The 10,895-nt window shown below is 47.0% G+C and overlaps 1 non-coding gene across 1 annotated transcript; it reads left to right on the top strand.

The window, feature by feature from the left end:
* Window positions 1-1,438: 1,438 nt before the first annotated feature.
* On the top strand, window positions 1,439-1,542 carry LOC116547124. The gene has a single exon (XR_004266943.1). It is a non-coding gene; the product is annotated as a U6 spliceosomal RNA (small nuclear RNA).
* The last annotated feature ends 9,353 nt before the right edge of the window (window positions 1,543-10,895 follow it).

The following is a 10,895-nucleotide window of genomic DNA, read 5'->3' as shown; positions in this document are numbered from 1 at the left end:
TAACCCTAACCCCTAACCCTAACCCTAACCCTAACCCCAACCCCAACCCTAACCCTAACCCTAACCCTAAACCTACCTCAGGTGACTAGAGCAGCCTGTTCTGGGACGGCTGGACCATGATCTAGAGGAAGGAATTGCAGGGCTTTTTTCTGAAAACGATCTTCACCTGGAGGTGCAGCCAATCCCTTCTGAGCTTGTGAAAGGACAGCTTCTGGAGCTCTGAGCAGGGCTGTCACACCAAAGAAGGGGTCATTCCTAATCCTTTCTAGGTCATGTTTTGGGGCAGTACTTTGAATGGATGATCCAGTTTTCCTGTTCTCTGGCCCCATCCACATCTGCTTTCTCAGGACTCAAACTCCAAACAGAAAGGAAGGGCTGATGAATCACTCTTCCAAGCCCTAGGCTCCTGCTATCCTTCTACAAAATTCTACCCAGGACACCAGACAAACCTTCTCTTTTCCTGCCCACATATCTCCCTTGGTGTTCCCCAGAAGACTGGCTCTCTGTAATTCCGTGAGCCCACAGAAGTGGCACAAATGACTGATCCACAACAACTATGAGCCCCCTAATAAGCAGACAGACATTTGACAAGTCTCCTAAAAGGTATTCACCCCAGGGCAAGCCAGCAGCTTCATGATGTGGGATAGATAGGGCAGGGCTCCCTCAGTGGAGCACCAGTGATGGTGGGCATTCCCAGGACAGAAGACAGCAGTTCAAGATGAAGCAGAGGTTCTTATGAGGCTGATCTAAATCCTCTTCCAGCCTTCTGTGGTTCAGTTAATTATGATAGGGGAAATGTAAGAACTGACAGGAAATTTCTAAAAAAGAAATGTATAGGAAACTTACCCTATTTTGAATGTGCTAAAAACAGTGTAGACAGAAAACAAAATGATTATGAAAATAAAGCTTACTGAATACTGACTCTATCTCAATCCCTCCAAGGAAGAGACCCTATTAGTATCTCCATTATGCCAAAGAGGAGAAAAGGTACACAGAGGGTTAGTAACTTGCTCAAGGTCACACAGCTGTTAAGTAACTGAACTGACAATCTACCCCAGGAGGCATGGGTCCAGGAGGGAAGTGAAAATCAATAAATAGTGGGCAAGTATGCCTTAGAATGCATCATGTGTTACTGATTGCCTCTCACATTAGAGGACATGGAGGTAAATGGGAAACAACCTATATTTACGATAGGCACTGGTAAACGAAATTTTGGCACTACTCTTTGATGGATGATCAAGCCTCCATAAAAAGTAATGCTTAACAAGCGTTTGTCCTCATTTAGAACACTTGCCATTTAAACACTGAATGCTGAAGTTAAGAATGTGGACTTCTTTGGCTAGTCAAATGAAGCAGTGGGAGTAGAGAAAGAAATCTGTATGTGGCTGTGATCAGTTAAACATCACTGAACTTGAACTAGCCTAGGATATGGACTTTTGTGCTCACTTAGGCAGCACATGTACTGAAACTGGAATGGCAGAGAGATATGCATGGTCCCCGTGCAAGGATGACACACAAATTCATGAATTGCTCCATATTGTTTTAAAAAAGAAGATAGAGGTCGGGAGCAGTGGCTCATGCCTGTAATCCCAGCACTTTGAGAGGCAGTGGTGGGTGGATCATGAAATCAGGAGTCTGAGACCAGCCTGGACAATATGGTGAAACCCCGTCTCTACTAAAAATGCAAAAATTATCTAAGTGAGGTGGTGCGCCAGCTACTCAAAAAGCTGAGGCAGGAGAGTCACTTGACCCCGGAAGACAGAGGTTGTAGCAAGCCAAGATTGCAACACTGCACTCTAGTAGCCTGGGAGACACAGCAAGACCCCGTCTCAAAAAATAATGATAATAAAAAAAATAAAAAAGAAGGTAGACTTTCAAGTCTGACAATTAAGAGAGGCTATCCGGGGCAACACAGCAAGATCCTGTGCCTAAAAAATAAAAATACAGAGGGAACGGATCCAAGATGGCCGATTAGGAGCAGCTCAGGATTGCAGCTCCCAGCCAAAGCACATAGGATGAGTGGACACCGTATTTCCAGAAGGATTTTTATTGCCCACAGACCAGGCGATTCCCAGGCAGAGGAGCCCCATGGGTCACCAGTGCGCCCGTTTTGGCCGGTGCAGCAGGTCACTGCACAAAACACATAGGTCCGGGCATGGTTTTACCTAGCAACTGGAGCTCCTAGGAGCTCCCCTTAAATAAAACAGAGTCGCCCATTCAACTGATAAAAAGAGGACTGAAACAGGGAGCCAGGCCAGGAGATTCCCTGGCAAAAAAGCACCACAAATCTCCACACGGCTGTTTCAGCCAGAGCAGTGGGTCGCCGCAAGGGAAATCACATAGATCCTGGTGTCTTTTCAACAGGCGACCCGAACACCTGGGAGACAGAGTTGCCTGTTCAACTGAAAACAAAGGGGGTCTGAGACAGGGAGCCAGGTGATCAGGCTCGGCTTGTCCCATCCCCACAAAAAAAACAGCAATCTGAAACGCTCTGGATTAAGAGTTTCACAGCAAGCACAGCTAAACCCAGGATGATCCTGCTCTGTGGAGGAGGGGCGTCCACCATTATTCAGGCAGTCCACCACTAAGGGGGTGGTCCGCCATTGCTGAGGCAGCCCACCATTACAGAGAGAGTCCACCATTACAGAGGTGGGCCGCCATTCTTCAAGCAGAGCAAACTCAAGGCACATAATCGTCAGATTGACCAGGGTTGAAATGAAGGCGAAAATGCTAAGGACAGCCAGAGAGAAAGGTCATGTTACCCACAAAGGGAAGCCCATTAGACTCACAGCAGAAACCCTACAAGCCAGAAGAGAGTGGGGGCCAATATTCAACATTCTTAAAGAAAAGAACTTTCAATCCACAATTTCATATCCAGCCAAACTAAGCTTCATAAGTGAAGGACAAATAAAATCCTTTACCAACAAGCAAGTACTCTGAGATTTCATCACCATCAGGCCTGCTTTACAAGAGCTCCTGAAAGAAGAACTAAACATAGAAAGGAACAACCAGTACCAGCCACTCCAAAAACATACCAAATGGTAAAGAGCATCGACACAATGAAGAAACTGCATAAACTAACAGGCAAAACATCCAGCTAGCATCAAAATGGCAGGATCAAATTCACATATAACAATATTAACCCTAAATGTAAATGGGCTAAATGCCCCAATCAAAACACACAGACTGGCAAATTGTATAAAAAGCCAAAACCCATCGGTGTGCTGTATCCAGGAAACCCATCTCGCATTGAAGGGCACATAAAGGCTCAAAATAAAGGGATGGAGGAAGATTTACTAAGCAAATGGAGGGCAAAAAAAAGCAGGAGTTGCAATTCTCATCTCTGATAAAATAGACTTTAAAGCAACAAAGATCAAAAGAGACAAAGACATTACATAATGACAAAAGGATCAATGCAACAAGAAGACTTCACGATCCTAAATATATACGCACCCAGTACAGGAGCACCCAGATACATAAGGCAAGTTCCTAATGACTTACAAAGAGACTAAGACTCCCACACAATAATAGTGGGAGACTTTAACACCCCATTGTCAATGTTAGACAGATCAACCAGACAGAAAATTAACAAGGATATCCAGGACTTGAACTCAGACCTGGACCAAGCAAACCTAATAGACATTTGGAGAACTCTCCACCCCAAATCCACAGAATATACATTCTTCTCAGCACCACATCACACCTACTCTAAAATTGACCACATAATTTGAAGTAAATCACTCCTCAGCAAATGCAAAAGAATGAAAATTATAACAAACACTCTCTCAGACCACAGTGAAATCAAGTTAGAACTCAGGATTCAGAAACTAACTCAGAACTGCACAGCTTCATGGAAACTGAACAACTTGCTCTTCAATGTTGACTGGATAAACAATGAAATGAAGGCAGAAATAAAGATGTTTTTTGAAACCAACAAAAACGAAGACACAACATACCAGAATCTCTGGGACACATTTAAAGCAGTCTCTAGAGGAAAATATATGGCAATACATGCCCACATAAGAAGTAAGAAAAGATCTAAAATTGACATCTTATCATCAAAATTGAAAGAGCAGAAGAGCAAGATCAAAAAAACTCAAAACCTAGCAGAAGACAAGAGATAACTAAGATCAGAGCAGAACTGAAGGAGATATAGACACAAAAAACCCTTCAAAAAATCCATAAATCCAGGAGCTGGTTTTTTGAAAAGATCAACAAAATAGACCACTAGCCAGATTAATAAAAAAGAAAAGAGAGAAGAATCAAATACATGCAATAAAAAACGATGAAGGGGATATCACCACAGATTCCACAGAAATACAAACCATCATCAGAGATTATTACAAACAACTCTATGCACATAAGCTAGTAAACCTGGAAGAAATGGATAAATTCCTGGACACTTGCATCCTCCTAAGCCGAAACCAGGAAGAAGTCAAAATCGTGAATAGACCAATAACAAGGGCAGAAGTTGAGGCAGCAATTAAGAGACTACCACCAGAAAAAAGCCCAGATCCAGATGGGTTCACAGCTAAATTCTACCAGACATACAAAGAGGAGCTGATATCACTCCTTCTGAAACTATTCCAAACAATCAAAAAAGAGAGAATCCTTCTCAAATCATTTTATGAGACCAACATCATCCTGATACCAAAACCCAGCAGAGACTCTTCAAGAAAAGAAAACTTTAGGCCAATATCCATGATGAATATAGATGCGAAAATCTTCAATAAAATACTGGCAAACTGATTGCAACAGCACATCAAAAAGCTTATCCACCATGATCAAGTAGGCTTCATCCCGGGGATGCAAGGCTGGTTCAACATACACAAGTCTATAAAAGTAACTCACCACATAAACAGAACCAAAGACAAAAACCACATGATACTCTCAATGGATGCAGAGAAGGCCAAAACCCTCAATTAACTAGGTATTGATGGAATGTATCCCAAAATAATAAAAGCTATTTACGACAAACCAACAGCTAATATCATACTGATTGGGCAAAAACTGGAAGCATTCCCATTGAAATCTGGCAGTAGACAAGAATGCCCTCTCTCACCACTCCTATTCAATATAGTAGTGGAAGTTCTAGCCAGAGCAATCAGGCAAGAAAAAGAAATAAAGGGTATTCAATTAGGAAAGGAGGAAGTCAAATTATCTCTATATGCAGACGACATGATTGTATATTTAGAAGACCCCATTATCTCAGCTCAAAATCTCCTAAAACTGAGAAGCAACTTCAGCAAAGTCTCAGGATACAAAATCAATGTGCAAAAGTCACAAGCATTCCTATACACCAATAGCAGACTTAAAGAGTGCCAAATCAAGAATGAACTGGCATTCACAATTGCTACAAAGAGAATAAAATACCTAGGAATACAACTAACAAGGAATGTAAAGGACCTCTTCAAGGAGAACTACAAACCACTGCTCAACGAAATCAGAGAGGACACAAACAGATGGAGAAACATTCCATGCTTATGGTTAGGAAGAAGCAACATCGTGAAAATGGCCATACTGCCCAAAGTAATTTACAGATTCAACGCTATCCCCATCAAGCTACCAATGACCTTCTTCACAGAACTGGGAAAAATAATTCATATGGAACCAAAAGACAACCCTCATAGCCAAGTCAATTCTAAGCAAAAAGAACAAAGCTGGAGGCATTACACTACCAGATTTCAAACTATACTACAAGGCTACAGTAATCAAAACAGCATGGTGCTGGTACCAAAACAGAGATGTAGACCGATGGAACAGAACAGAGGCCTCAGAGGCAACACCACACATCTACAATCATCTAATCTTTGACCAACCTGACAAAAAGAAGCAATGGGGAAAGGATTCCCTGTTTAATAAATGGTGTTGGGAAAACTGGCTAGCCATGTGCAGAAAGCAGAAACTGGACCCCTTCCTGACACCTTACACTAAAATTAACTCCAGATAGATTAAAGACTTAAACATAAGACCTAACACCATAAAAACCCTAGAAGAAAATCTAGGCAAAACCATTCAGAACATAGGCGTAGGCAAGGACTTCATGACCAAAACACCAAAAGCATTGGCAACAAAACCAAAATAGACAAATGAGACCTAATCAAACTCCACAGCTTCTGCACAGCAAAAGAAACAGTCATTAGAGTGAATCGGCAACCAACAGAATGGGAAAAAATTTTTGCAATCTACTCATCTGACAAAGGGCTGATGTCCAGAATCTATGAAGAACTAAAACTGATTTACAAGAAAAAAAACAAGCCCATTCAAAAGTGGGTGAAGGACATGAACAGACACTTTACAAAAGAAAACATACATGAGGCCAACAAACATATGAAAAAATGCTCATCATCACTGGTCATTAAAGAAATGTACATCAAAACTACATTGAGATACCATCTCACACCAGTTAGAATGGCGATCATGAAAAAATCTGGAGACAACAGATGCTGGAGAGGATGTGGAGAAATAGGAACACTTTTACACTGTTGGTGGGAGTGTAAATTAGTTCAACCATTGTGGAAGGCAGTGTGGCGATTCCTCAAGGACCTAGAAATAGAAATTCCATTTGACTCAGCAATCCCATTACCGGGTATATATCCAAAGGATGATAAATTGTTCTACTATAAGGACACGTGCACACGAATGTTTATTGCAGCACTGTTTACAATAGCAAAGACCTGGAACCAACCCAAATGCCCATCGATGATAGACTGGACAGGGAAAATGTGGCACATATACACCGTGGAATACTATGCAGCCATAAAAAACGATGAGTTCATGTCCTTTGTAGGGACATGGATGGACCTGGAAACCATCATTCTCAGCAAACTGACACAAGAACAGAAAATCCAACACCGCATGTTCTCACTCATAGTTGGGTGTTGAACAATGAGAACACATGGACAGAGGGAGGGGAGCATCACACACTGGAGTCTGTCAGGGGAGATAGGGGAGGGACAGTGGGGGGCGGGGAGTTGGGGAGAGATAGCATGGGGAGAAATGCCAGATATAGGTGATGGAGAGGAAAGCAGCAAATCACATTGTCATGTGTGTACCTGTGCAACAATCTTGCACGTTGTTCACATGTACCCCAAAGCCTAAAATGCAATAATAAAATAAAATAAAAATACATTACAAAATGTGCTGAATTCATTTAAATTTAACAGTGTAGCTACTGCGACGTTTTAGGCCTCATTGTTTTACATTCATTGGTGCTTAGTGTGTGGAGAGCAATTGGGACTATGTCTATTCTATTCTGTACCTCAGACGGCTGCATTCTGTTCTCCACCAACCACAGGGTGCTCCAGGCCCACCACACTCGGCCAGCGGGTCTTGCTTCTCCACACCCTGTTGTCCTTTTCTTTCCACTCCTTAAGAAGAAATTTAAAAATAGAAAACCACAAAATTATTTTATAAACCTTAGAAAATGTGGATAAGCAAAAAGAGGAAAATTAAAATGCCTAATAAAGATAAGGAAACAAAGTGCCACCCAGAGCCACCAAGGTATAGGATGTGGCATGCATCATTTTATCTCTGCTTTCCACATGGGCTCCCACCTCTGTCTTAGAACACAGTGTTCTACTGTAGAATGTATTATCAGCTGGGCCCAAGCGACCCTCTCAGCATCACTACTAATAACCTTCCAGGAACCAATCCCATCTGAACTGTTGTTTATTTAGCAAATCTTCCACCAGAGGCTTGGGCTGTTTGCACATCTTCACTGGAACAAACACTAAGATGAAATAAAAAAAAAAACAACCAATAAATGCAGAAGTTTATCCTTCTGCACAAATCTTATGCATTTATTGACTTTTTTCCTTTCAGTTAGACCTTGAATATTTTTGAAAACCAACTCAAGGCCAGACACACCAGTGGGCACCTTTGGTCTCAGCAATTTGGAAGTCTGAAGAGGGAGGATCACTTGAGCCCAGGAGGTTGAGGCTGGGGTGAGCTGTGATTGTGCCACTGCAATCCAGCCTGGGCCAGAGAGTAAGACCCTGCCTCTAAACAAACAACTCAAGGTCTTTTCGGTCTTGCATTTCCAGGTACCTTCCGAACTTACTGTATGAAACACCAAAAATGGCCAAGCGCAGTGGCTCTTGCCTGTAACCGTAGCACTTTGGGAGGCTGAGGTAGGTGGATCACCAAGTCAGGAGTTCAAGACCAGCCTGACCAACATGGTAAAATCCCAGCTCCACTAAAAATACAAAACATTAGCCAGGCATGGTGGAGCGTGCCTCTAATCCCAGCTACTCAGGAGGCTGAGGAAGGAGAATCTCTTGAACCTGCAGGGCTGATGGCCCACAGGGTCATGGGGTGTCCCTTACGCTGTGCTGAGGCGGAGGATCCAAAAAATAGAGACAGGACGCAGAAGTACAAGGAAAACGCAGCTGGGCTCAGGGGCCACGCCACCTATGACGACAGTCAGGCGAGGCCCCGAATGTCTAGAGGTGTCAGTATTTATTGTGTATAGGTTAGGGGGCAGGGCCGTGAGTGAAGTCATCTTTAAGGATAGTCATAGAGTTGTGAGCAATAAAACAAGGGGTCCACCCCCATTAGGTCACCTAGGCTGGGAGGTGGACAGTGCGCAACAAGGGGTCCGTTCCCAAGAAGGCAAGAGCCATGTGCAGTAAGGGGTCCACCCCCATTACGTCACCAAGGCTTGGAGGTGGGCCGTGTGCAGTGAAGAGGATGCAGTGTGCAATACCTCTGTCTATGGGAAAGCTACTAAGAAGATTTATAGGAGGAGGCTTTAAGTCACATAGTGGTGACTGCTGTCAGGGTTACCACCACCTGCTGGCAGCTTCCAATGAGTTCTACAGGGGAATGCTTTGCTTTTTTTTTTTTTTTTTTTTTTTTTTTTGAGACGGAGTTTCGCTGTTGTTGCCCAGACTGGAGTGCAATGGCACGATCTCGGCTCACCGCAACCTCCGCCTCCTGGGTTCAAGCAATTCTCCTGCCTCAGCCTCCGGAGTAGCTGGGACTACAGGCACGCACCATCATGCCCAGCTAATTTTTGTATTTTTAGTAGAGACGGGGTTTCACCTTGTTGACCAGGATGGTCTCGATCTCTTGACCTCGTGATCCACCCGCCTCGGCCTCCCAAAGTGCTGGGATTATAGGCGTGAGCCACCGCGCCAGGCGGGGAATGCTTTTCGAGCAGCACAGCAGCAAGAGCTGATAAAGTTCAGTCACCAAGGTGGATTGCCGGTCTGGGGGCAGCCTTCCACAAGAACTGGAGCAAGGTACTACAACTCCTTTATCAGGAGGAGCGGCTCCCGCCCCAAGCCTGCCATATAACAGTATCTTTACCATACTGAATGCTGCCACCTAGGCCGTGGGTTCTTGTCCTGGTGTAACTGTTTGCCCTTAAATCATGCTCTGCACTGTCTGCTCTAGGCATTTCTCCGATTATAAACTAAGACATAGTTACATATATATGGAAATAACTGAGTAGTAACACTATAAACTGAAGATATTCTCCAGGCCTTCATAGTGCCAGGATTCCGTTTAGCGCTCCTTCCTCGGTTCCTATATAGGGGGTTGCCCACAGAACCTGGGAGGGGGAGGTGGCAGTGAGCGAGACCGCACCACTGCATTCCAGCCTGGGCGGCAGACCGGGGCTCCGTCTCAAAATAAAAAAAAAAATAAAACACTAAAAAAATCCCACAAACCCACACAAAAAACTACGAACTCTACAAGGGAAGAGGCTGAACTGTGCCCACGCCAGGACCTACGGTCTTCACTGATTTCCCAGCCATATTTTGACCAGGTCTGTGAGGACCCACCCCCGCCACAGGATCTCCCGTCCTGGGGTGCCCGGGGTCATGGAGGTCAGCCGCCGACCCGCTGCTCCAGGCTTCCCCTGAGAGAGCCACCCGCAGGGCTCATCCGGGTGGATGCCGTCCATCCCCGGCCCCCCGACCCCGGCCTCAGCCCGGCTGAGGTGGAAACTCCGCTAGACCCGGGCACGTCCCCTAAGGGTCTGGGTTCCAGGGGCGCCCTCGTCCCCAGCGCCCTGGGCGCGCTGCGCCCACTGAGCCGCAACCCCAGCCTGACTCGCTGCGCCTGCGCCAGGGCGGGCGGCGCGGGGTCAGCGCCGGGTCACGGCTCCCGCTGCTCCCCCGGGGCGGGGGTCGCGGCGCCCTCCCCCACCCACCCCGCACCCGGCGCCCCAGGGCGCGGAGCTCCAGGCCTTTCAGACCCGGCACCGCGGACCCCAGGACCCCGCTCCTCCGGAATGCCCCAGACTCCTGGGACCCGCAGATGCCACAGACGCCCGAGCCCCAGCGTAGCCCCAGCTCCCGGGACTCGCGGGGGCGCGGCGGCGGCTGAGGGGTGCAGGCCCCGGGCGGCTCGTGGGCGGGGCCTCGCGGGAATTGGACGCGGCCTGGATACTTTGTAGCGCCCGCGCCTTCCGCGCTGGCCTGCGCCGACTCGCCAGCCTCGGGTGCGCGCCGAGTACCTGCGCAGCGCAGAAGCGGTCCCGGAGCGTGAGGGGCGCGCGGCGGGGGCGACCCGGAGGGTGAGGAGTGCTGGGGCTGTGGGGGGTCCCGGAGGGTGAGGGGCGCGGGCACTGGGGGGTCCCTGAGGGTGAGGGACTCGGGGGAGGGGAATCCTGGAGGGTGAGGAGTGTGGGTGAGGGGCGTGGGGGCGGTGGGTCTCATAGGGTGAGGGGCGTGGGGGGCTAGGGGGTCCCGGAGGGTGAGGGGCGCGGGGGAGGGGAATCCTGGAGGGTGAGGAGTGCGGGGGCGGCGGCTCCCATAGGGTGAGGGGAACGCAGGCGGTGGGGGATCCCGGAGAGTAAGGGGCGCGGGCGCTGGGGGGGGTCCCCGAGGGTGAAGGACGCGGGGGAGGGGAATCCTGGAGGGTGAGGAGTGTGGGTGAGGGGCGTG

The sequence above is a fragment of the Sapajus apella genome, unplaced genomic scaffold, assembly GCF_009761245.1.
Source record: "Sapajus apella isolate SASKATOON/1434 unplaced genomic scaffold, GSC_monkey_1.0 scaffold2135, whole genome shotgun sequence".
NCBI lineage: Eukaryota > Metazoa > Chordata > Mammalia > Primates > Cebidae > Sapajus > Sapajus apella.
The sequence above is the reverse complement of the archived record's forward strand: the minus strand, read 5'-3'. Positions and strand labels throughout refer to the sequence as shown.